The sequence below is a fragment of the Syngnathoides biaculeatus genome, chromosome 3 (genome assembly GCF_019802595.1).
Source record: "Syngnathoides biaculeatus isolate LvHL_M chromosome 3, ASM1980259v1, whole genome shotgun sequence".
NCBI classification, from domain to species: domain Eukaryota; kingdom Metazoa; phylum Chordata; class Actinopteri; order Syngnathiformes; family Syngnathidae; genus Syngnathoides; species Syngnathoides biaculeatus.
In genome coordinates this window covers 11740702-11764566 of record NC_084642.1, presented here as the reverse complement: position 1 = coordinate 11764566, position 23865 = coordinate 11740702, and the positions used below count along the sequence as shown (strand labels likewise).

Genomic DNA, 23865 nt, shown 5'->3' with positions numbered 1-23865 from the left:
CATTTTATACCTGGGCCTTCAGTGGGGACCCACCCATTTTATTCCTCTTCCTAATTCAACCAATATAGAAAACGTCAATACTATACTAAAACACAATATAACAGTGTGCAACGGTGCCATGTACTGCACATCATCCGGAACAGTTCAGATTCAACATTGATCTAATATGACAAAAAAACAAGAACTGTAAATAAAATACATTGTTGTCACAAGAGATGCAGATTATTTAATGTATTGACGTGTATTGCTGTAGTGTTTGGTAGGCAAAGTTGGCTGTATCAGAATTTCCCGAAAAAAAAAAAAAAAAAAAAACAATCGGAAGAGTGAAAAATGCTGACATCACCAACGTTCTGGCCCCATGAAGAAGAATTTGAAATCTGATGCTTAAAGAAACAGTTCCGTTGCTAATATACTTTGTTTTATATACCAGCGCTGCTGATTATTAAAGCCTTGAGAAGATTAGATTGACAAGGCAAAACATTCATGCTGAAATCTGATTGGACACTTTTTTTTTTTTTTCCCACATCCCTTTGTACTGCAGCCAGTGCACCCACGAGGAACACTTTGAAATAATGACAGCAGATTGTTGGGGATAAATTTATACAATTCCACGGGACACATAATGAATTTCTGCCCACCACTGCTCGTTACGTACACTGACTCGTTTCAGCGGCTTTTCGAGCAAGGATCACAGTGCACTAAATGCTCAAAGAGGCTCGGCACTGGACCTGCGGACCCACGGCGCTCCAGGTCCAACGGGCTAGAGGGCGCTATTGCTTGATTTAGCAACCCACGCATCCCCACTTCATGTAAGAAGAGGGCATATGATGATCGTGTTGTCCGTTTGTTTAAGCGGTTTAGTGATTAAGAAACTTCTGCTATCTCTTCATCTGTGATTCATCTCCAATCTGTGCATGCACGTTTTATGTCCCTCACTTTTCAGCTTTCCCCCTGCAATGTAGAGCCTCGTGATGAAATGATCAGTGTTGCATATTTGAACATAAACCAAGGAACAACAACAAAAGAAAAAATCATGATGTCAACTTATTGCACTGCTCTGCAGCAGATCAGCAGTTACAGTTAGTTATTTAAGAGTTCCACGCTAAGGGTCGGACTTAAAGGAAATTAAAGGGCAAACAGACATCTGGAAAGACAGACGGGGAATGGCAATAATTTATTTTGTGTGTCTGCAAACCCCAGATGGTTGCCACCTTTAAATGTGGATGATGCACTTTAAATTCAAAGATGCAACTAATTATTGATTGTCTCGAAATGCCACTTAAAATGTTATGAAAAGTCAAACTTTAACCATCCTGGTGACATTAAAATTTAGGGATAAAGCCAGAAGAAATGATTAAATGCCAAAATAGAAGATCATTGATCCAAAGATCATTCTAATGCTATTATTAAATCATTATTATGCCGGTGATTAGCTTGTTTGGTTGGGAAACAATCATGTCAGTGGATGTGATCCTTAAATATTTACTGTATACAACTTTAGATCCATCCATCTCTATCTTAGTCATGGCAACATCCTAATAACTGTAGTTAACTTATACTGTATTAGTCACTCACATTTGACACGCGCTCGCACACCTCCGTGCTCGCAGTCGAGCATGGAAAATCATTTGTATAATTTGTTACGAGTAGATAAAAAAAAAAAGATATTGAAAGATGCCGCTTATTTTGTGTTGTCTTGACATTAATTTTTGTGTTTATTTAATAAACGTTGTTAACTAAACAAGCCTGCTCCAAAACAACCAGTATTCACCCGGAAACAGGAAATGCAAGTTAACCGCACGGTGGGTCAGCTGGTTAAGCGTTGGCCTCACAGTTCTGAGGACCTGGGTGAGATCCTGCCTGTGTGGAGTTTGGATGTTCTCCCCGTGCCTGCGTGGGTTTTCTCTGGGCACTCCGGTTTCTTCCCACATCCCAAAAACATGCAACATTAATTGGACACTCTAAATTGCCCCTAGGTATGTTTGTGAGTGCGGCTGTTTGTCTCCATGTGCCCTACGATTGGCTGGCAACCTGTTCAGGGTGCACCCCGCCTCCTGCCTGTTGACAGCTGGGATAGGCTCCAGCACTCCCTGCGACCCTTGTGAGGATAAGCGTCTAAGAAAATGGATGGGTGGATGGATTTACAGTTATGTTATATTAATCCAGTAAATTATTTTAAGGTCTTGAGATTCCATCCCTTAATCACACCCGCAACTTTATCTGCGAGCATGACTGACCACACCCGTACATTTTTCAAATCTGAGTGACAGGCGTATTACTCAAGCTGCTTCACAGACAGACTGACGCATGCGCGCACACGCACAGACACACACACTCTCGCGCCCACAAATTTAATTACTTGCTAATTTAAGGTGAAGACCATCAATGCCAACACACATAAATACACACAGTGACAATTAACCGACATTGAGTCAATGCCAAACAAAAAGACAAACTGTCCGTCTCTTGTGTGTAACTCCTCTGGCATACTAATGTCGCACATGGGAAACAGACTCTCTTGACATCAGTCCAAAGTCACTGCATGCTAAAATGTGACAAAATGGAGGAATGTGTGCACCAGCAAGGCCACCACATGTCCTGACGTTGAGAAATAATGAGATAAAGTTCTTGTGAAACGGACACTAAATCCCACATGATTTACGGATGTCACTCGGATGTGGGACTTGAGGTGGAGGACGGATGCAGTGGTTAACTTCATTTTATCATGACAAAGTCATCGAATCGAAACAGATTACGTTATGGACAGGTCGAAGACTCTTGACAACGTGTTGGAGTCCCACGAGTTAGTACGATCTGTGCACGTGCAACATTATGCTGGATTTCTTGCCCGATGAGTCTTCCCTTTATCCAGTTCCCAGTAAATTCGTAGCATCTTACTGTAAATGTATTGAACCTGAAAATGTGATACTAATTGTAGTACACAGGACGAAAAAATGTCAAGCTTTATTGAAGCCATCTCCAACTACTTTTTTTGTGGTGACGGTGTTCTGACCGGAGCGAGCAAAACTGTGACTAGTGCTAATGCTACATCTGTTCAATTATGTGAAGCGGGCTGGTAGAAGGGACGAATAATACTGATATTGTGTACCTTCTAAGCTCATTTAGCTCGGCAGTTTGGGAGCATTTCGGCTGCAGTGTTGAGAGCAGAGATGAAAATCGCCTCGTCGGCAAGACCAAGACTGTCCGTCTTAAGTGGTTCTGTAAACTTCCTCAAGTCATGTCAAACATATTAATGCACCTTCAGATACAAGATATCATCCCAAAATTCAGATCTACTCTGCCTGTTTACAGTATGCATCCATTTTATTCATAAATTATGTACATTAAAAATGCAATTATTCTCATGAATCAATAAAAAAAGTATATGTAATTTTATCGTAATTGGAATCTCTAAATTGCCCCTAGGTGCGATTCTGTCTGTCTCGGTGTGCCCTGCGATTGGCTGGCAATCAATTCAGGGTGGACCCCGCCTCATGCCTGATGATAGCTGGGATTGGCACCAGCACTCCCTGCAACCCTTGTGAGGATAAGTGGCAAAGAAAATGGTTAGATGGAAGGATGGATGGATAATATTGATAATAATAATAGTAATGGTGGTGACAATGGGACCCTGGTGATGATAAGCAGCTCAGAAAGTGGATGGATGGATATAATGTAATTGTAAATACATAGAAATACATTTCTTGTATTTAGAAATTAATATTTGGGTGCTTATTTATAAAAAGATAAATAAATCATCTATAAAAACCATTGGTCACAAACTTAGAGGAGTCACTCGAAATAACTATAAAGTAAAGTCAAAGTTTGTTTTAATTGCATTTGCACGCACCTTTTGAAAATGAATGCCCAATACTGGCACGGAATTCCGGCCGAATCTACTAAATGGCTTGTATTTCATTGATAATTCAATGTTCGGTGAGCAAAATGAGTTTAACTGTGCCTGAGGTTAAGTTTAGTATGAAGATGCTGCCCGTAAATGTAATATAATATACACAGTGCAGAGGATTATTTACGGATTCATTAATATAATCTCAACTTTTTTTCAAGTCAACCTAAAAATATTAGAATCAGAATATGGGGTTTTTCTGTGAATTACAGTGCACTAATCATTGTCTAATAATGTCGACACCCCCCCCCCCTTTCTAAAAGCTCCATTTTGAAGCAGCACCGCAATTTATATTACAGCTCGTGATTGTCTCACGTCTCACACACACTGAAAGATTTTCTCTGTATTTTCTTTGTCATAGTTGAAAGGTAACAAGTCCAACAATGAGCTACGGTAGTTGTGGAAGAAAACCGAGCGAAACCCGGCATCTCCGAGCGCAGGAAAGAGTGTAGAATCTCATTGAGTGAGTGATTGTGAGGTGCTCGAGCATCCTTCTCACGAGAACAAACACACTTGACGTAAACTACCGTGGAGCACAGCAGATCTGTGTGTATTTTGATCCTATGCTTTTCCATTTTCAATCACGCTGCAATTGAAATACTTAATGGGCCCAATTTACTAATACAGTATCTCGAATAGTGGGCGCTAAATTACGTGTTCGCTCGAACTTATTGGACGTGATTGACTGTTTGCAATCTTTTACTAAGTTCCCCAAATAGCAGGTGTTAAATAGTGCGGTTCATTCACTCTAACACATTCTTGAAGTGTTGTACGAGGGTTCTCTATGGGGGATACAAAAAGAATCACCTGAATTAAATGCAATTAAAATGTACGCTGTAAAATACAATCACACAGAACGAAGCTTGTAGAATATAACATATTTAAAATCCAGTCCAGTACATTTTTTTTTCACTTTCCAGGTGCAATACATTTTCAAAGTATGATTCAGTTGTATTTGACTTTCAAGTACAGTAGAAATACAAGTAGAAATTGGAATTTTTGTGCAATACCTTTTAATTAAGTCAATTTCCCCCCCCCCCTTTTATTCAAGGGACCAATTGGCACAGCTTTGAAATGACCCAGATGCAAGGATATGCAGGCTTGAAAGAAGCTTTGTCATTGTTGATATGGTTTGACTCCTTGTAAGTGGCTCCAAGCCAGCCCTGAACCTTTTTGAAAAGTTTTGGCCACCAATTCATGCAAATCGTTACCTGTTATTTACTCATTTTGAAATCACAGGTTTATTCTGTTCACCAACAATGATTTTTACAAGGTAGGAAAATAAATATCTCTATGCAATATTTTATTTCTGTAAACCTCTGAAAGTGTCACTTTGACAGCATTCATGGGAAATCACAATGTCCCATCACTGGAGCGCAAATTATACAGTCGAATAGGCCCGAGGGATACTCATGGGATCCATATGGGCACCATGCTTTCGACTCCTGACTTAGACCGTTCAAAATCTCCAGAAATTTCATTGCTGAATAGACACTATTTCATAATCATTTTTTTGGGGCAAATTTAAATACAGTGGTACCCGCACTTACGAAATTAATCCCTTTCGGATGTTGTTTCGTAATGTAAATTTTTCGTAAGCATAAGCGCATTTTACATGTAAATAGCGTAACCCGTTCCGAGCCCCCTCCCCGACCCATCCGCCAAAAATAGTCATTCAAAGTACGTAATGTAAAGAATAATGAAAAAATCATATTCATTTACCTTTGACGTTGGGAGACTATGCAAAGAGAATGGTGAGTGACATTTTGCATGGGGTAAACTTCAGCAGCCGAGTGAAAACATACATATGAACGTACGCACGCACACAACTAAATTCCACTAAAGTTTCTTGGGGCCCGTGGTGATGAAAGATGAATAGACTTGCAAAAAGCACAAACAGAAAATGTTGTACTTTTCCAATGTGCGTTAGCTTGTGACAGCGCGTGACAGCACTAGCGTGATTCGGTGACAGTCGAGTGTCCAAGGGAATCAAAAAGCATCATGGGTAGAGTCCGACGTCCCTCTTAGCCAATGGGATGTCAGGAAGATGCTACGGTGAAAGCCAATGGGAGAATAGCTGTATCGCGCCACACAAACTACGATAAAGGATGTGCAACATTGGTAAAGATTGCCATTCCTCCAAGCCAATGGGATACTAGGAAGATGCTACGGCGATAGCCAATGGGAGAGCAGCTCTATCGCACCACACAAACCAACATACAGAATGTTTACGTTCAGTGGAATTTGGGGAATCCAGTGTCTATTTTTTCCTTTCGTAACCTGAATTTCCTTTGTAACTTGAGAATATTTTTCTGAGGAGGCATTTCATAACCTGAATTTTTCCTTATTAGAAACGTTTGTAAGTAGAGCTACCACTATACAGTATTTACACAAGTGAAATCATTTGACACACAATCAGCCATTACAAGTTCCACTTTCCACATCCAATGGCGTCCGCTTTCATTTTTGTGGCCATTTTTGTGCGTGCAAAGCTTTATTTAATCAGGCGCTATATGTACAAAATTATTTGTCCAAAGGCATATTTGCGAGGTCAGTGGACGTTCACGTTGGACCTGAGAGAGGGCCTTACTCAAAATCTACAGCGCACAGAATGTTTGACTGCTTCGCAGAGTTGTTTGACGTGGTTAAACGCCACTGGTCTCAAGTACTTCCATGTCAAACATATCTAAGCATGCCTTTGTGGACGTTGCTTCGTCTGCTGGGAACAACAAAAAAAAAGACTCCCCCAAATTGTTGCCTTAAAGTTGGAAGCATTCAATTTTCCAAAATATTTGAGAAATATAAGGAATTAAGATTCAGGGCGGAGCTAAGGTGTGTAGCCCAACCCATGTCTGATTTAGACTTTTGCTTATATAGTTTATAAAATAGTTGTATAGTAACATTGCAAATAACTACATCTAATATGTTGTATGGCGGGACATTGGGACTCTAATGGTGAAAGTCCCTCTAAGACTGATGCTTCATGCTGGCTTTCAAATGAGAGTGCTTTGACAGAAGTTTTAAAAGAGCCTTGGCCTACATACAGTAGAGTATAACGATGGTAGGGGGAGGCAAATGAGTGTGTGTGTGTGTGTGTGTGTGTGTGTGTGTGTGTGTGAGAAGACAAAGACAGCGAGAACAAGTATGTTAGCAAGAGAGATTGGGACAGCGCCACAGACAAAGTGAAGGAGAAAATGAAAATGTATTCCTCGGCAGACAAGATTAATCACAAACGACTTTTCCATCTTGTGCTGCTCTGCTAGTAATGTCTGGAATTAAATAATGACATCATAACCCTGTCCGTCCTGAATTTATACCTGAGATTCGGAGGGAAATGCGCCGACGCGACCTAAAGCCTCAGCAAGGGGGCCTGTCACATCTGTTGCCATTAATGTGGGTGTACAAAGGTTTAATGTTTGCAGGCAATGCGATATGACGGCCAGCAGATTACGTTGTCTCTGTCAACAAAAATGAAAAAATTGTACAGCAGATTAATTCCAAATATTGTGTGCATATCTGATATGAATTAGTTGAAGAAGCTAAATGTAGAATATATGAGAACGTGTGAAAGAAACTTCCCCATCAAGGGTAGAGTGGGTTGTTTTCATCCTGTTGCATATCGGAATACATGAAAACCAAGTAATGCCCTCAATTTTGTTTCAATTAATAATAATAATAAATTAGCATAATTAAAAATATTTTTCTGACATTTGTCTTTTATTTTCTTACCTATTATTATTATTTTTTACTGTACTTTTATTTTATTTGAACCTCTAGTATGTTTTTTTTTCATTGCTTTGTACAGCACTTTAGTGAACTGCGTGCATTTGAAGTGCTTACCAACTAAAATTGCACTGGATTGGATAATACGTTTTGTATAGCACTTAAGGTACTCAGTTGCTTTGCAAGAACAAAAGTACGAGTAATAATAATGATGAGAAGAAAAGAAAAGATAGACAAGTAAAAATGTGATTGGGATTTCCCCACCAGCGTGCTGTGGGAGCTCAAATTTCACTTAATTGGTCAAAATACAGTGTTAATGATTTACAACAAATGTATCTTTAATTTATCAATAACAGCGGCATATAAAACCGAACAAATTAATACAGTACTATTTGAAGGCAGAAAATATCTAATTGACTTTTATGACATTTTTGTTTGTTGGTGTGCCATGAGATTTTTCAAATGTGAGATATGTGCCTCGGCTCAGTACAGATTGGGCATCACTGCACCTCAACACCGTTGTCATCTTTTCCTCACGATTCCTGCCTCAGAATATTAGAATCATGAACCTGGGTCCATCAGAAATCAATTCCAATCATCACAACTCTCAACTCAACAATCACTTAATCTGTTATAATGTCAATCCTTAGTGGGTTGTCATCAAAATTAAACAAGTACAGGATAGAGGAAAAAATATTGGATTATTCAGAACATCCTTTATCCCCTTGTATAGGCGGTCAAATTATGTCTACCTTGTGATTCCCCCCCACTGAAATCCATGTTTGCTCACCTCCAACATCAAAATAAAAGTATGAAAAATAGGGTCCAGAACCCCAAATGTATGTCTGGTGAGCTGTAAATTGCAAACTCGCATGAAAAACCCCGAAAGTTCTTGTAATTGGCTGGCGCAGATCTTTTAATGTTGCCTCTTTGACTCGAGAGTTTGTTGCTGTTTCTCTGTAGCTTTTTGGTGCTGACGCCTCGCTGTGGTGGGAGAGGAGGGTTATTTCATAACACAGGATTACTCAGCCGGCTCTAAAAATAAGCATGAAATGAACCTCTCGACTGGCGTTCATAATGAAAGATTGCTCGGTGTGGCTACATGATAGCCATGAAAAGTAATATCCAAATTCAATTTGACAAATTGCTCCAGAACATCAACAGCTATGGTGTATTTTACCAGTTCTAATAAAGCCAGTGCTACCATTTCCTCCAGTAGTGACGGCTGTGAAGAATTGGAATTTCGTGTTTTTAGTTAGAAATTGATTGGAGATCGAAGTGGAAATGGTAATATGGAGTTATGAGTGCACTTGTTGCTCAATACGATATTACCATCAGATGATGATGATAAGAATATTACTCTGGCACTCCCAAAACCCTTATGAGGATAAGCGGAATGGAGAGCTAGTTCAGTTTTCCACGGCCAGGATGAGAACCACACTGCTCCACCTGAATCTGGGATTCAACTTCCCGACGGACTTTCCTCTCCAGCACCCTTGAATAAACCTTAAAAGGGAGGCTGAGGAGTGTGCTTCCCCTGTAGTTGGAACACACCCTCCGGTCCGGGTTCTTAAAAAGGGGGACCACCACCCTAGTCTGCCAATCTAGAGGCACTGTCCTTGTTGTCCACACAATGTTGCACAGGTGTGTCAACCAAGACAGCTCTACAACATCAAGAGCCTTTTGGAATATTGTAAGAGTCTCACGCACACCCGGGGGCCTTGCCACCAAGGAGCTTTTCAACCATGTCAGTAACTTCAATGCCAGATACAGGAGAGCCCACCTCAGAGTTTCTCCCAATCATGCTCTTCCAGGTCTCACTGTCGTTGTCTATGTGACCACTGAAGCCCCCGGCAGGAACACTCTCTAGCATCCCCTCCAAGGACTCCAAAAAGCGTGGGCACTCTGAACTGCTCTTTGGTGCATAGGAACGAGCAAACAGTCAGGACACGAAGGCGGAGGGAGGTCTACCCTCTCTTCCCCTGGGGCACCAACGTACAACCGCAAAGCCAGGGGTCAATATGTACTCGTACCCACACCTGCTGGCGGCTCTCACCATGGGCAACTCTAGAGTGGAAAGTTGTCCTACCCCTCTGAAGAGGACTCATACCAAGGCCCGAGCTGTGACTTTATCGAGTTGGAACTTCTCGATCTCACACATCAGCTCAGCCTCCTTCCCTGACAGGGGTTGTTGGGGAGGGGGGGGGGGGTGGGGGTCTGACATTCCATGCCCCTAGAGCCAGTTTCTGTAGCCGGAGTTTGATTTGCCAAGGTCCCCATCTTCGGCTACCGGCCAGCGCAACCTGCACCCGACCCCTATGGACCCTTCACACAGGTGGTGAGCCCATGGGAAGAGGGACCCGGCCGAGCCCCATGGTTGCAGGCCCGGCCACCAGGCACTCGCTTTTGAGCCCCACCTCCAGATCTCGCTCCAGAGCGGTGTTGCCCCGGTGACCCACGTCTGGGCAAGAGAAACCTAGATCCATTATTCGTACTTGTCACAGGTATTTATGAAGCAGTGCTTTCTCTGGTCCCTCACCCAGCAGAAGCCCCAGACAACTTTGCTCCTCGGATAATTTGTGACACACAAACGCCTCCATCACAATAAGGTGATGACTCAAGGACTCCCTCCTTTAAAAATAATGTAATTTTTTATTTACTAATTTAACCACTAGGAAGAGCAAATGACAGCACCCCCTAATTTGCTTTTATGCAATGTTATATTGGAATGCATGTGAAAATGCAAAAGATGCCTAGGAGGATACATTTTGGTATGTCTGTGACATACCACACGCATTTCCTTGCATTTATGTGTGGGTTCGAACAAGAATGTAACTGTCAGAATAGCTACAGTACATCTAAAACCAGAAGGTCTTCATATTTAAAATAGATACACATACAAAACATACAACCAACTGAAACGTCCTTAAAGAAGGCAATTCTGAGGATCAGCGAAAAGAACTTGTAGGTGTGTTCATAACAGCCGTTCATGCTGCTACTGCTCACGCCTGGAATACTTTCCGAGAACAAACGGATCTTATCCGATACAACCAATGGCATATCCAGTGCGCGCTGTGTGAAGGTGCAAATTACCGTAATTTGCACGCATATGAGAGCCATAACTGTCAATGAGGTCAGACATTCCAAAAGATGCCATTATCAACCTTTAGCCACCCAATGCTGTGATTTGTCCCCTGGCCAGATTGCTAAAATAACACAGTTAAAAGTAATTTGGTAGTTACTGATCAAGTGATGAGAGTGCGGGGTCAACTGCTAGGAGGTGATGGAGAATCCATGCTTTGCCAATAGACACTTTACATCTATCGTGCATGCGATTTTGTGTACACGGCGTCTCCCTCGCAGGTTTAAATGCGAGTATTTGGTGGAGTTGAACGCTGGGGCTGATGTGTTTGTACACGAAGCACTTTTGCTGCTTTAGCCGTCGTGCCTCACCTCTTTGTTAGTTTGGCATTTCGTGTAAGCTGTACGGTAATGGCTGGCTCGCGGGCTAGCATTAAGCAGGCTAATGTGTCTGTTAATGTCACATTAGTGTTATTTTAGCTTTTCCTACACTTAGTCCCATGGTTTAAGGGCATTGTGTGTGTCTGCGTGTGTGCGAGTGAGAGAAACACTTTTACAGCACACCTATGCAATGCGTGTGTTTTTGTGGACGTGTCTATCTGTGCATGCGTGTGCATGTGCGTGTGTGTCTACACACCGCATATGGAGGCAATAAGTTACATTTCCATTTCAAAGCAATGAGTCAGCAGGAACAGAAGCGACTTTCATCCATTAATGTGATTTTAGGGAGAAAGCGAGACGGTGAAACATGCAGTTGGAAATACACAGAGTTACAGTAATTATTACACTCCAAGTCTGCCGAGGATTGCTATTGTTTCGGAGGGTCTCTATCTAGGTGGTCATTAAGCACCTCCCGTCATCTACTAGCATACTATATTTCCCCCCGCAGTCAATTGTCCCACTTATGATTATTATTATTTTTTTTTAAATTCAATTTCGTGGACTCCTCTTATCTGAATTGTCCAGCGCTTTAATGCAGCTGTCGCTCACATTATCTGCTTCACTGGACTGAGAAGTGTTTTGTTAGTGTTCTGTGGAAGAAAGGTGAAACTTTGACAGAAGATGAATCATTTAAAGGACAGGGAGTGTGTAAGCGTCACTGTTTACCTCGATCTTCAAAGGCAAAGTGCGTGAGGTCGGGGTTGGATCTCAATGTGTGTGCATGTGTGTATTTCTGTGTGCGTGTTGGAAAGGAGTCGTTACAAGATTGTTTGATGCCTGAGTGCTCTTTTGTGTGTGTAAACGACCATGTGCAAGCTTTACGCATATCTTCTGCTCCGAGTGCATCCATGCAAGATGTCGCTGTAGAAGGTTTATGCCATATTCATGTTGTGGTGCCAGTTTGTGTTAATGTGAGTGTTGTGTGTATGTTTACATCTATCCATCCATTTTCTTCACCGCTTATCCTCACGAGGGTCGCGGCGAGTGCCAGAGCCAATCCCAACTGTCAACAGGCACGAGGCTGAACTGGTTGCACATCGAGACAAACAGCTGTACTCACAATCACTTCTAGGGACAATTTAGAGTGAACAATTAATGTGGCATGTTTTTGGGATGTGGGAGGAAACCGGAGTGCCCGGAGGAAACCCACCCAGGCATGGGAAGAACATTCAAACTCCACACAGGCGGGTCCGGGATTGAACCTGGGACTTCAGAACTGTGAGGCCAACGCTGTACCAGCTGAGTCACCGTGCCGCCCGTTTGTTTACAAAAAACACTAATACACAAGTCCACGTAGAGGAAGTTGTGTGGATTTCTCTGCTGTCTGTATGTACAAACAAACTGCGATTGAGAATGTAGGACGAAAATGTCCCCTAGGCTAATTATTTAAACCTTGAGGCTAAACATGTCGTAAGGCTTGAGGTAAAGTAGAAGGCAGTGCTTCGTTCAAAACTACAGAGGCGGCTTTGATTCAGTATCAAGTAGTCTGCTGTTGAAAGAAAAACACCGTGACGTCAGCGAAAGCCAGTTAGGCGTCATTCATTAATCCGGGTGAATATGACACGAGCATTAAAACAGGAGTTCAGAACAGATGACCCCTGTAGATGATCACGGAAATGCACTCAAATGGACTGACGCACTCCATTCTCAGGAGTCTCCACGCCGTACGCCTGCATGTAAAACAATCGTTTGTTTGCGGTGTAATGCGATAATTTCAACGCTTGCCTGCATCAGCGGCGGTGTTGTTTGTGAACTGGTCATGCGTATGCGTGAGTAGTGTACATGTCGATATAAACGCACAAGCAACAGGCAATCGTTCCTCGGCGCGTCATTCATGCTCTATCCATTTTTAATGATGCGTAGTGGTTGCTAGCAGTTTTGAGCCGACAATAGGAGGAAGCGGCGGAAAAAAAAAAAGGACACAAAACAAAAACAAAAAAAAAGATTTTACTGTCGTCAAAGTGCTTTTGGGGATGGTATGAGATTTGGGTGAGCGAGAAACAGGAAGAGGGTGACGGACGCAGGGGTAGAAAGCAGAAGGGTGTTAATAGATGTTAGCTTGTGAAAACATCTTGGCAGCACCACTGCAAAGATCCCAAGGTACACTGTGCTGCAGCAGTTGAGGCCTACGGGGAAGAGAGGAATCCTGCCCGCGGGGGTGCCTCGCTGTCTGACTTCGAGCAGATTTGCGGACTAAATGATGGACAGGTTGTTCACTTGATTGACCGATTGTTGTTACAGACAAGGCATAGAGAAAGTTATTTTAACTGTGTTTACAAAAAGGATCTGGAATAGGTTTTAAGGTTCCAAAGGCCTATAAATGTGCTAGTCTACTATAAACTGTTAAAATGTTTCTTTTCAATGTTATGGTCCACCCCTGCAATAACAAAAATGATTAAACAATAGTTGCTGTTCCGTAAGTCACTTATGGTGTAGTGGTACACATTCCTGACATTGGTGCGGGCAGCTTGGGTTCAATCCCCGCTCAGTGATGGTGCCGATATGTGCCCTGCAAATGACCAGCGACCGGTTCAGAGCGTCGTCCACCTTTCACCCAAAGTTAGCTGGGATCAGCGCCAGCACTCCTCTGAGCCTTGTGAGGATAAGTGGCTTGGATAATGGATGGATAGTCACTGTTACCGCCAAGCAGAGAGAATGTTTGCATGCATGCCTGTGAATGCTGTATGCTTTGTCTCCATGCACTGCTTCTCCGTGTGTGTTAAAGTAGCAGATTTATAATTACAGTCACTTCCTTTTCATCAGCTTTCATTTTATACACGAAATTGCCAAAAGTGCTCGCTCACCTGCCTTGACTCAGATATGAATTTACATCCCATTCTTAGGTTTTAAACTGGGCTATAATCTGTGATTTGTGGCGCTCCCTGATGATGGAATTCAGCATTGCAAAAACGTCATCATTGGTTCGACAGGACGTAGGCTAAATGGTTGTTCGCCTTCGACCCCCTCCTTTCAACGCAGCGCTTACCTTTCTGAACCCTCCCGTCCGCCGTGTCTTCAAGAGCACATCTCTGGTGCATCAAACAGCAACACATCCTACACTTGAGATAGCCTATGAAGCAGGTTACTTACTCACCCAACAGCTGAAAGGTGACATCCTTGTTGGCTCTCAGCTGAAGTTTTTTCTTCAGTGCTCTCCACCGAGGAAAAGTGGGACCAACGGAAATCCGTCTGCAAGGTCTGTCACTTTCCTTCTTTGTTAAAAGTCCTCCAGCTGAACGATAAGCAGCCGTTTTCTTTGTGCCGGGATCCACTTCTCGAACATTTTTCGGCTTCCCATCCGATATGTCGCTTCAATTGCTTTTTCTTTCCTCTCGGGCTCAGTCAACTTGTGCACTGTTCCAATACACGTCTGTCTGCTTGTTCGTAGGTAAAATGTTATTTCCGGGATGTTATATGTTATTTGAGAGCGTCACCAAGTTATCCGGTGTGTTGACATGTAGGATTGTCACAAAATATATGCACGAGGTTGTTTATGGGAATTTATGACAATTTTTCCAGAAGCGCACTTCTGAGGTCATATACCCTGATGTCGGACGATAAGGCCGAGGTCTCAATCGCTGCTCTAATTCATCCAAAAGTGTTCTATAGGGTTGAGGTCAGGATTGTGCAGACCAGTCAAGTTTCTCCACATAAAAAACATGCTCATCCTTCTCTTTATGAGCATGTATTTGTGCAATGATCCACAGTCATGTGGGAACAGGAAGGGACAATCTCCAATCTGTTCCCACAAAGTTAGAAAAGCCCATAATATTAGCTCCTGAGCTGCAGCAAAAGGAACTCTGAATGCATCAGCGTACCAGGACATTTTGGTCAGTCAAACATTTGGTGGATTGCCTCGTCCTGTTCCATAATGTCACTGCACCAGTGCGCATAGCAAGGCCCATAAAGACACGGATGAGAGATTCCGCTGTGGATGAACTTGACTGGCCTAACACAGAGTCCTGGCCTCGACTCAAATCGAGAGTGAGCCAGGCCTTCTCATCCGACATCAGTGGGTGACCTCGCGAATATGCTGCGGGAAGAATGAGCAAAAATTCCCATAAATTCACTGCTCAACCCTGGCGAAAGCCTGTTACAGCTGCAAACAGTAGAACGTCATATTAAACCAGATGGATTGAGGGGATATCTTGTAAAATCATATGTGGGTCAAGGCAGGGGAGGTGAGCAAATACTTATGGCAATATAGTCTATGTTAGTATTACGTTAATGGGCTTTTCGCGTCTTTATGATTCAGTTGCGCATTTTGGTCTTTAGGCGGTACGGTGGCTCAGCTGGTAAAGCGTTGGACTCACAGTTGTGAGTTCCCGGGTTCAATCTCGGCCCCGCCTGTGAGGAGTTTGCATGTTCTCCCCGTGGCTGCGTGGGTTTTCTCCGGGCGCTCCGGTTTCCACCCACATCCCAAAAAGCAATTAATTGGACACTCTACATTGCCCCTCGGTGTGATTGTGAGTGCGATCGGTTGTTTGTCTCCATGTGTCCTGCGATTGGCTGGCAACCCTTTCAGGGTGTACCCCGCCTCCTGCCCATTGACAGCTGGGATCGGCTCTGGCACTCTCCAAAAAAAATGGATGGATAGATTTTGGTGCTTTGGGCGGCACGGCGGCTCAGTTGAAAAGCGTTGGCCTCACAGTTCTGAGGTTCCGGGTTCAATCCCGGACCCGCCTGTATGGAGTTGTTCTCCCCGTGCCTGCGTGGGTATGATGTATGAAAAAAAAAAAAAAATGTCCCTGATCTCACCATTGTAGACTTTCCCATATAAAGAGTGGTCTAGAGTGTATCCCCACAATAAATTGGCTTCACTGTATTTCTAAACACTTTATTGTGTACAAGTATGCAGTAACTCAAACTCAAACAAAATTTAATTAAAAAAAAAAGATCCACATTCCAAAAATATGATTGGGAAAGCATGAAGGTTAATAACTACTTATTTCAGCCGCTGTACGTGTGAATGTGAGCGTTAACACACATCGACGGTTGTTTGTCTTTGAAAGATTCAGATGGGACAGGCTTCGGCTCACCCACGGCCCTGAACAGGATAAGCTGTCAAAAATGAATAAAAGGATGAGTGGTGAGGGTGATTTAAAAAAAAAAAAAAAAAAAAACTTTAGAAAAATGTAATATCCGTTAAGATGGAAACCTTTTCGGGGTTTTCATGCCCTGCTGATGTCTCAAGCCTGAATATTATCACCCTGTCAAAGATGATGGAGAGCTCAAGCTCGAGAGAGGTAGGTAAAGGATACCGTGATGTCGTTGAGGAACAGATGTTATGGAAGGAGCAAAAGTCTCTCCGTTTGTAATAAAATGGAAAGATTGTTAAAGATTCACACATGCACGGATCCACCCGTGTGTCTTTTAACACTGGTGTAATCTTGCCCATCAAAATCCCAAAGAGGCTGTCCAGAAAATGCCTGAAAATACACACACACGCATCATAAACCCCCCCCAAATCTAAATCTTACACAAACACTTTGTTGCCGTGTCCTCTACAGGCCATTAAATCTAAACAACACTTACCACAGTCTGACAAGTGACGGCCAAATAACACGCCTGCCTTTCTCAAAGCCCCGATTTGGAATCGTAAGCTCGGTGTGATTGTTTTTCAAAGAGCCACAAAACTGTAATCACAAACACAAAAGGGGGAAAAAAAAGTGGACTGATCCAAGAAATGAGTATCTTGGCAACAAAGAATGTCTGATTGCGCACTTGGTAAACCTAACATTTGTTTTTACGTAAAAATGGATCATTTTTAGCGGGGGTGAGGCAGCAAAGTTGTGAACGCCGGCATTGCGAGTAACTGGTGATAGACTGACGCAGGTAAGTAGATTGAACATAATTGTGCGCATATCTTTTCATACAAGTCGCTGTACGTTTTTGGATTATCAGACAATCCAGTGTTGTGTGTTGTTCCGCTGTGTGTGTGTGTGTGTTGTGACGGATTGTTTCCTTGCACTTTGCGAGCCCTTCAGTTAAAAGCAGCTCCTCTTGAAAGAGACCCTTCTCCTCTTTCTCACCACCGCATTTACCTCACTCGCGTTCTGCCAGTCACACTTTTTCACATCGTCTATTTTCTCCCCCCACCCCCCCTCGTCATGTCTTTTTACCGCTTTTTGCCTTGGTTGACACATCATTCCCCATGTTTTCGTTCATTCCTCCCAGTTGTCCCTTCGCTCTCTCTCGCTTAATGGCTCCCAACTCTTTTCTTCCTCCTTGTCGACGTCTGCCCTCGGCCGCCCATCTCTTCATCCCTTCTTTGTACCTCCCATCCCGTAAACCTCCTCCTCCTCCTCACCACATCTTATTCTCCTTCTTGCTTGCATGCAGTGTCTCTCTTTCTCTCTCTCTCTGCTCTTTCCAGTCCTTTGATTAGGTTGTTGGCATTTTCATTGAGATGTCTATATGAGCAGCGAAATAACTCTCCTGTCACAATTTGCCCTCTATGTACTCCCTCCTCTTGGTCTCTTCATTCCTCCCGCTGGCCCGTGTCCTCCACCTCGACGTCGATGCTTCTTTTTCTCGTTTCCCAGAAAGAATCTTCCCACCTCTGTCATTTAGTCTCGAACCGCCTCCCAATCACCTTTTCTTCACAATATCGCGCAGCACACTTTCTTTATATTTGCCCGAGTCTTTCTTACGCGTTGTCATTTCATTTGTCATTTGCTCTCCAGTTTCTCCTCATCTAAATGTCAGATGACGCCAGCGGAGAAAAAGAAAAGAAAAAAAAAAAAAAAACATTTTGCCCAGGTGAATATGAACAGCGAGGCCTTGGGAGAGAGAATGCAGTCTCTTGTGTCTGTATGTGCGCGATGTTCGCGGTGGAATATGGGCCTAACTGTACTTTCCGTGTGTTTCTCGCATTGAGAAGAGAGAAGACGGTGTCTGGGGAATATAAAGGACATGTTTATAAATGATATGGGATGGAGGGAGAGGGCGGCGGGGGGGGGTTTGAGTGTGTGCGGTGTGAGAAATTGAGTCGGCTTATTCGGAAGAAAAATGAGATAAGAGTGGTTGGGGGTGGGTGGGTGGGGGCGACAGGTGGGAGTAGAAATGTGGAGGTAAATGGGGAGAAAGGGAAAGACTGTCTATATGCCTCTAATCTGTTGATGGTTGAGGGGAAGCGCACAACAAGCCTTTATCTAAGACTTAGCCTTAGCTGCAGCATGATGCTCGTGACAAAGGCAGGTTTCGGCACCTTTGTGTACCCTCCATGCACCGACACCCACACACAAATACGTTATCAAGACAGTATATCAACAGCTTTATGATTATAACAAACGCACATTTCCGGTGCTTCTCTCTCCAGTGTCATATTTAACTTCTGTTGCGTCTGATAGCTTCTGTTACCATAAATGCCCTATAATTCAAACCAACCCTTAAATCTGACAAATCTAGTAAAATATAATGCGTCAAAGTTACAATGTTGACCATTATTTTTTTGCGACCGGTGGCATTTCATTCAAATATACAATAGCTGGCTTCAAACCCAAAACTATTCCTAATTTGGCCAAATGGTCAGTTAAAAATATGTTTGTGGGATATTCTGAATAGATATATTTTAGCGATGAGAGTTCTTCCCATATTATTCCTAAGCTTTTTTTTTTCTTTTTAATGTGTAGTTCTTTCAAATATTATATATCAGGTGTGTCTCATTTTTTGTCATGGGCCACATTGTAGTTACAGTTTCCCTCAGAGTGGCGTAATTATTGAAACCATAAAAATCTTTAAGCGCTGTATAATATTTACACATGAAATGTATGAAGTAGTTTTGGAATCAGAAATGAAGGGTTTGAAATTTAGAATTTAAAATGTTTAGAGGGTTTGTCCAACAAAAAAACAATTAACACAAAAACACTTGCAATATCTCAATGTTGTCATTTAAGGAATGAGAATTTGAAATATTTGTAAATATTTTAAAAACAATTATGGATGTTTACACACATGATTTGCCTTTGCGGGCCATATAAAATCATGTGGCGCGCTGGCTCTGGCCCTCGGGCCTTGAGTTTGACACCTGTGTTGTATATAATGCTCAAAGTTATTGGGATCCTTTAGAATAGTACAGAAGACCGGGGATATGCATAATAACTGTCCAAAACAATGAAAATTATCAATATTTTTCCATGAACTTATCACGTATACATGTATATACAGCATATATAAACATAAAATACAATACTTAGTTTTTCATAATTTAATTTTATTGTAAAATTGCTCAAATTTTCTCTTAATTTCCCTCAACACAATGTGGTCAAATGAAATTGCAATCATCACCATCTTTAATTTGCTATTGAAGAATGTGATATATGCAATATGATGAACATGTAGATTATCAGGTGAACACATTTATAAGTGCATGAAAAAAATCTGGTTAAGATGAAACAACAATGATCTTGATTAATCAGGAATTGATCTCATGTTTCAAGAATTTTTTCAATGTTTTTTGCATTTCTAAAAGTTGTTTCTCAAAAGGCTTTATTTTTAATGGCATGACTGTGAAACCATGAAAATCTTTCGTCTCATCATATTTACACGTGAAATTTATGAGCTAGTTTTGGAATTAGAAATCAAGGTTACTGTGTTTTTAAAGAATTGATGATGAAAGGGTACACAATAATGCCTGAAACATCTCAACATTATCATTTATAATAAAAAAAAATTTATATTTTGGTACAGATTTGAAGAAAAAAATCATGAAAGTTCTTAGCCATTATTTGCCTTCGTGGGAAACATAAAATCATGCGGCGGGCCGGATCTGGCCCCCGGACTCTGAGTTTGACACCTGTGCCATATATCAAAACTTGACGCAATCTTGGCTGCATATACTGATAGAGTGAAAAAAATAAAACACAAGCCAAACTCTTTTTTTATTGTTAATGTTAGGCTGAGTATACCGTAACATTATTTTACAATTAATAGAAATCCAACGTGACTGCCCTAACCGTAATGTAGCTACGTTTCTCTCCTCGGAATCTGGTGGCCATCAACACTGGGTTGTAATGGAATGGCCATCTATTTGCTGTGATTTTCCCACTCTGCCCTGAGCATAATTACCACACTGGTCAGGCCACATTCACAATAAAGGTAATTTGGCCTCCTGTATTTATCCCCTTTCCAGTCATTTTCTTTCTCTGGGAAAAGTGATTTGTCATTTGTAACTGTGCTCCGTCCTCATTGGAGAAACTTATAGCATTTTCCAATAGCCCTTTATATTAAGCTTTGCATACATTTAGTCAACAGTGCATCAAGTGCTGTAAAGCTTAACATTTCAATTAATATTTAATTCAGAACCTGCCACATTTGTCAATTACGCAGAGTGAATTTGGTTGAAACTTTTTCCTGCTTAGGTTTTGTTTTGTTTTGGACTTCACCAAACAACACCCCCAAATTTTCCTCCCCATTACACTTTTGTTTTTTTCCAATATAAACAGACATTTATAAGATAAAACTCGATTACTACAAATACTCGAGTATTTGTGTTTTCACATTTTTTTAAAATTTCTGTCATCGACACCGATTCACAATAGGTGTTATTATTTGTTTCACTGGTGAGCCAATTAAGATAAAACTCGATTACTACAAATACTCGAGTATTTGTGTTTTCACATTTTTTTTAAATTTCTGTCATCGACACCGATTCACAATAGGTGTTATTATTTGTTTCACTGGTGAGCCAATTAAATGTTCTTTAAAGTCCCCACAGGTTCTAATAATATGTCTGTGGAATAGTTTTGTCAAAATACATGAAGGATCAAGCGTTATGGAAATATTTTTACAGAATATATGTTATGCTGGAATTGGCCCTTGACTTTTTTGAGCGGCTGTCTCATCCAGAGAGCCGGCCTTTATTCCGGTCCACATTCTGTTGTTTTTCAATAGATTGACAACCAGTTGCTCAGATTATTGGATCGACTAGTGGAAGCAGATCCAAGATTGCGGAAAGCAAGCGAGTACCCTCGCACTTTTTAGCCAATAAGTGCGTGTTGTTAAGGCTAGCTCACTTCAAGCGAGCGCCCATAGAGTTTGCTTGGCAGTACCATTTTTAGGTGCAGCATTTCATCACCGACCACCAATTACACATTATATTGAAATGTGATGGGTTGTCAGGGCCTCCTGAGGTCTTTATATGTACAAATGTTAAAAAATACATTTTCTGTAATATGTCTACAGGGGTGTCCAAACAATTTTTTGTTGCAGGCCATATTGTAATTGTTTGCATCAGAGAGCTGTTATGACTGTGACTCATCATATATATGTATATATGTATATATATATATATAGACACACATACATACATATACCGTAATTTCCGGCCTACAGAGCGCACTGGATTTTTAACCTCACCCAGTACATTTGTAAAGGAACTACCATTTGGTACATACATAAGATGCACCTGTGTAACAGCTGCAAGTGCCCACATTGAAACACGAGATATTTACAAAGAAAGATGGTACACAGAAAGAGTTTTCAAAGTTTTAATACATTAGCTTAGCTTAACATAGCACAACACGGTAGCATGAACAGGGCTGGTTAAAAAAAAAAAAAAACACACCGATATAAAAAAAAAACACAGTTGTGGTGGCTACTTAGTAGCAACACGGTAGCACAGCACTAACAGAGCCAGTTAAAAAAAACTTACCTAAATCACTGAGACGCAGAAGTAACACCGTAGAAATATGCTAGCGCACCGCGAGCATGGCTGGTTAAAAAAAAAAAAACATACCTGTAAAAATCACTGAGACACGGCAGTAACACAGCAGCAACATGCTAGCACAGGGACGGTTAAAAAAAATATACCAGTAAAAGTCACTTCCTCTGCACATATATTCCACTGGTCTCACTCTTACATTTTCCGCTCGAGTCCCTCCTTGTGGCCGTTAGAAAAAATGCACAAATTAGCTGCATCACCGCATAAACTGCAGGGTTGAAAGCATGTGAAAAAAGTCACGGCTTATAGGCCGGAAATTACGTTGTGTGTGCGTGTGTGTGTGTACACACACACACGCACACACAACAAACTGATATATAAGTAAGTTGTCTTTAAATCAGAAGTAAATGATAATAGTGAAAAGGGTTTTGGTGAGAGAAACATTATCACCTTTATTTATTATATACAACAATTTCAAATTTTGGAACAGATTTGAGCAAGAATCATGGCAGTTCCTTTTGCTGGCCACATAAAATTACGTGGTGTGCCGGGTTTGGCCCTTGGGCCTCGAGTTAGACAATGTTAAAGGCAGTCTTTCTGCTAAAAGAAAAGGGCAGAATATGCCGATGCCTTGCTAAATAGATGAAAACGTAAAATGCGTGGTTAAAGAAAATCATTTTATGAGTACTCTTAGCTAATTTGTGTGCTGCGTCTTTGTTCCGATAAAGATGTAGAGTATTTATATATATATATAATTTTTTTTTCTATATTTTCAAATATTTATGTGATGTAACTCGTATCTCAAGGCACCACTCTCCTACTTCATTTCTTTATCACCTTTTTTCCACACATTGTATATAATAATTTGGAACACACAATGACTGCTTGGGAAAATGTATAGCCATCTATTTTTTAAGACGCTTATGCTCACATGTGTCTCGGGAGTGCTGGAGCCTATCCCAGCTGTCAACGGGCAGGAGGCGGGAACACCCTCAAGTGGTTGCCAGCCAATCGCAGGGCACATGGAGACAAACAAGCATTTGCCCTCACAATCACACCTCAGGGCTATTTAGAGTCTCCAATGAATGCAGGATTTTGGGAGGTGGGAGGAAATTGGAGTGCCTGGAGAAAACCCACGCAGGCACAGGGAGAACATGCAAACTCCACACAGACGCGACCAGGATTTGAACCCCAGTCCTTAGAACTGTGAGGCAGACCCTCTAACCGGTCCTCCCCCTGGAAAATATATCGCATAATTATAATTTGGAACAGTGTAAATCATGATATATACAGAGGGATGGGCTGAACTGTAATTTAAAAAAAGTGTATTTATTCTTCATAGTGCTGATGGTAATATGTATTTGTCCGACATGAAGAAGTGCTTGACGTATAAATGATAGATTCCTTAAAAAAAAAAAAAAAATCCCATTTTCCCCTAATAAACTCTCTGGCAGTTTCTGCGTGCGAAACAGGAGGGAGGCCAGATTTGACACCAATCCTGTTAAAAATCTAACGTCACACGACTGACTAAGACACAACAACAAGAAGTCACATTGCTCCCGTCTTCCTCTCCTAATTATTCTTCCTTTCTTCTAATTGAGCTTGTCTTTTTTTCCCTCTTTACCTTTGCTTTGGTAGTGTGCCTGCTTTGCTTTCCATTCCTCTTCGTTTTCTCCTTCACGTTCCACTTTGCTTTCCTCTGCATTCCTTGGATTTCCTTTCTTTTGCTTACCATGCCCTTATTTCCATTCCTCCTTTCATTCCCCTTTTCTCTCGTGTGCTTCCTCACCTCACATTTCTTCCCGTGCCATTCTCCCCTTTCCTCTTCTCTCATCTCTCCTCAGTATCCTCTCCTCTCCTCTCCTCTCCTCTCCTCTTCCTCTCCTCTCCTCTCCTCTCCTCTCCTCCTCTCCTCTCCTCTCCTCTCCTCTCCTCTCCTCTCCTCTCCCTCCTCTCCTCTCCTCTCCTCTCCTCTCCTCTCCTCTCCTCTCCTCTTCCTCTCTTCTTCCTCTCCTCTTCCTCTCCTCTTCCTCTCCTCTTCCTCTCCTCT

The 23865-nt window shown here is 41.8% G+C and overlaps 1 protein-coding gene across 1 annotated transcript in view; it reads left to right on the top strand.

Annotated features, from left to right (window-relative positions):
- LOC133497966 (CUB and sushi domain-containing protein 1-like) overlaps nucleotides 1-23865 on the top strand; it is a 521981-nt gene that overhangs the window by 52883 nt on the left and 445233 nt on the right. The gene's annotated exons all lie outside the window — the stretch shown is intronic.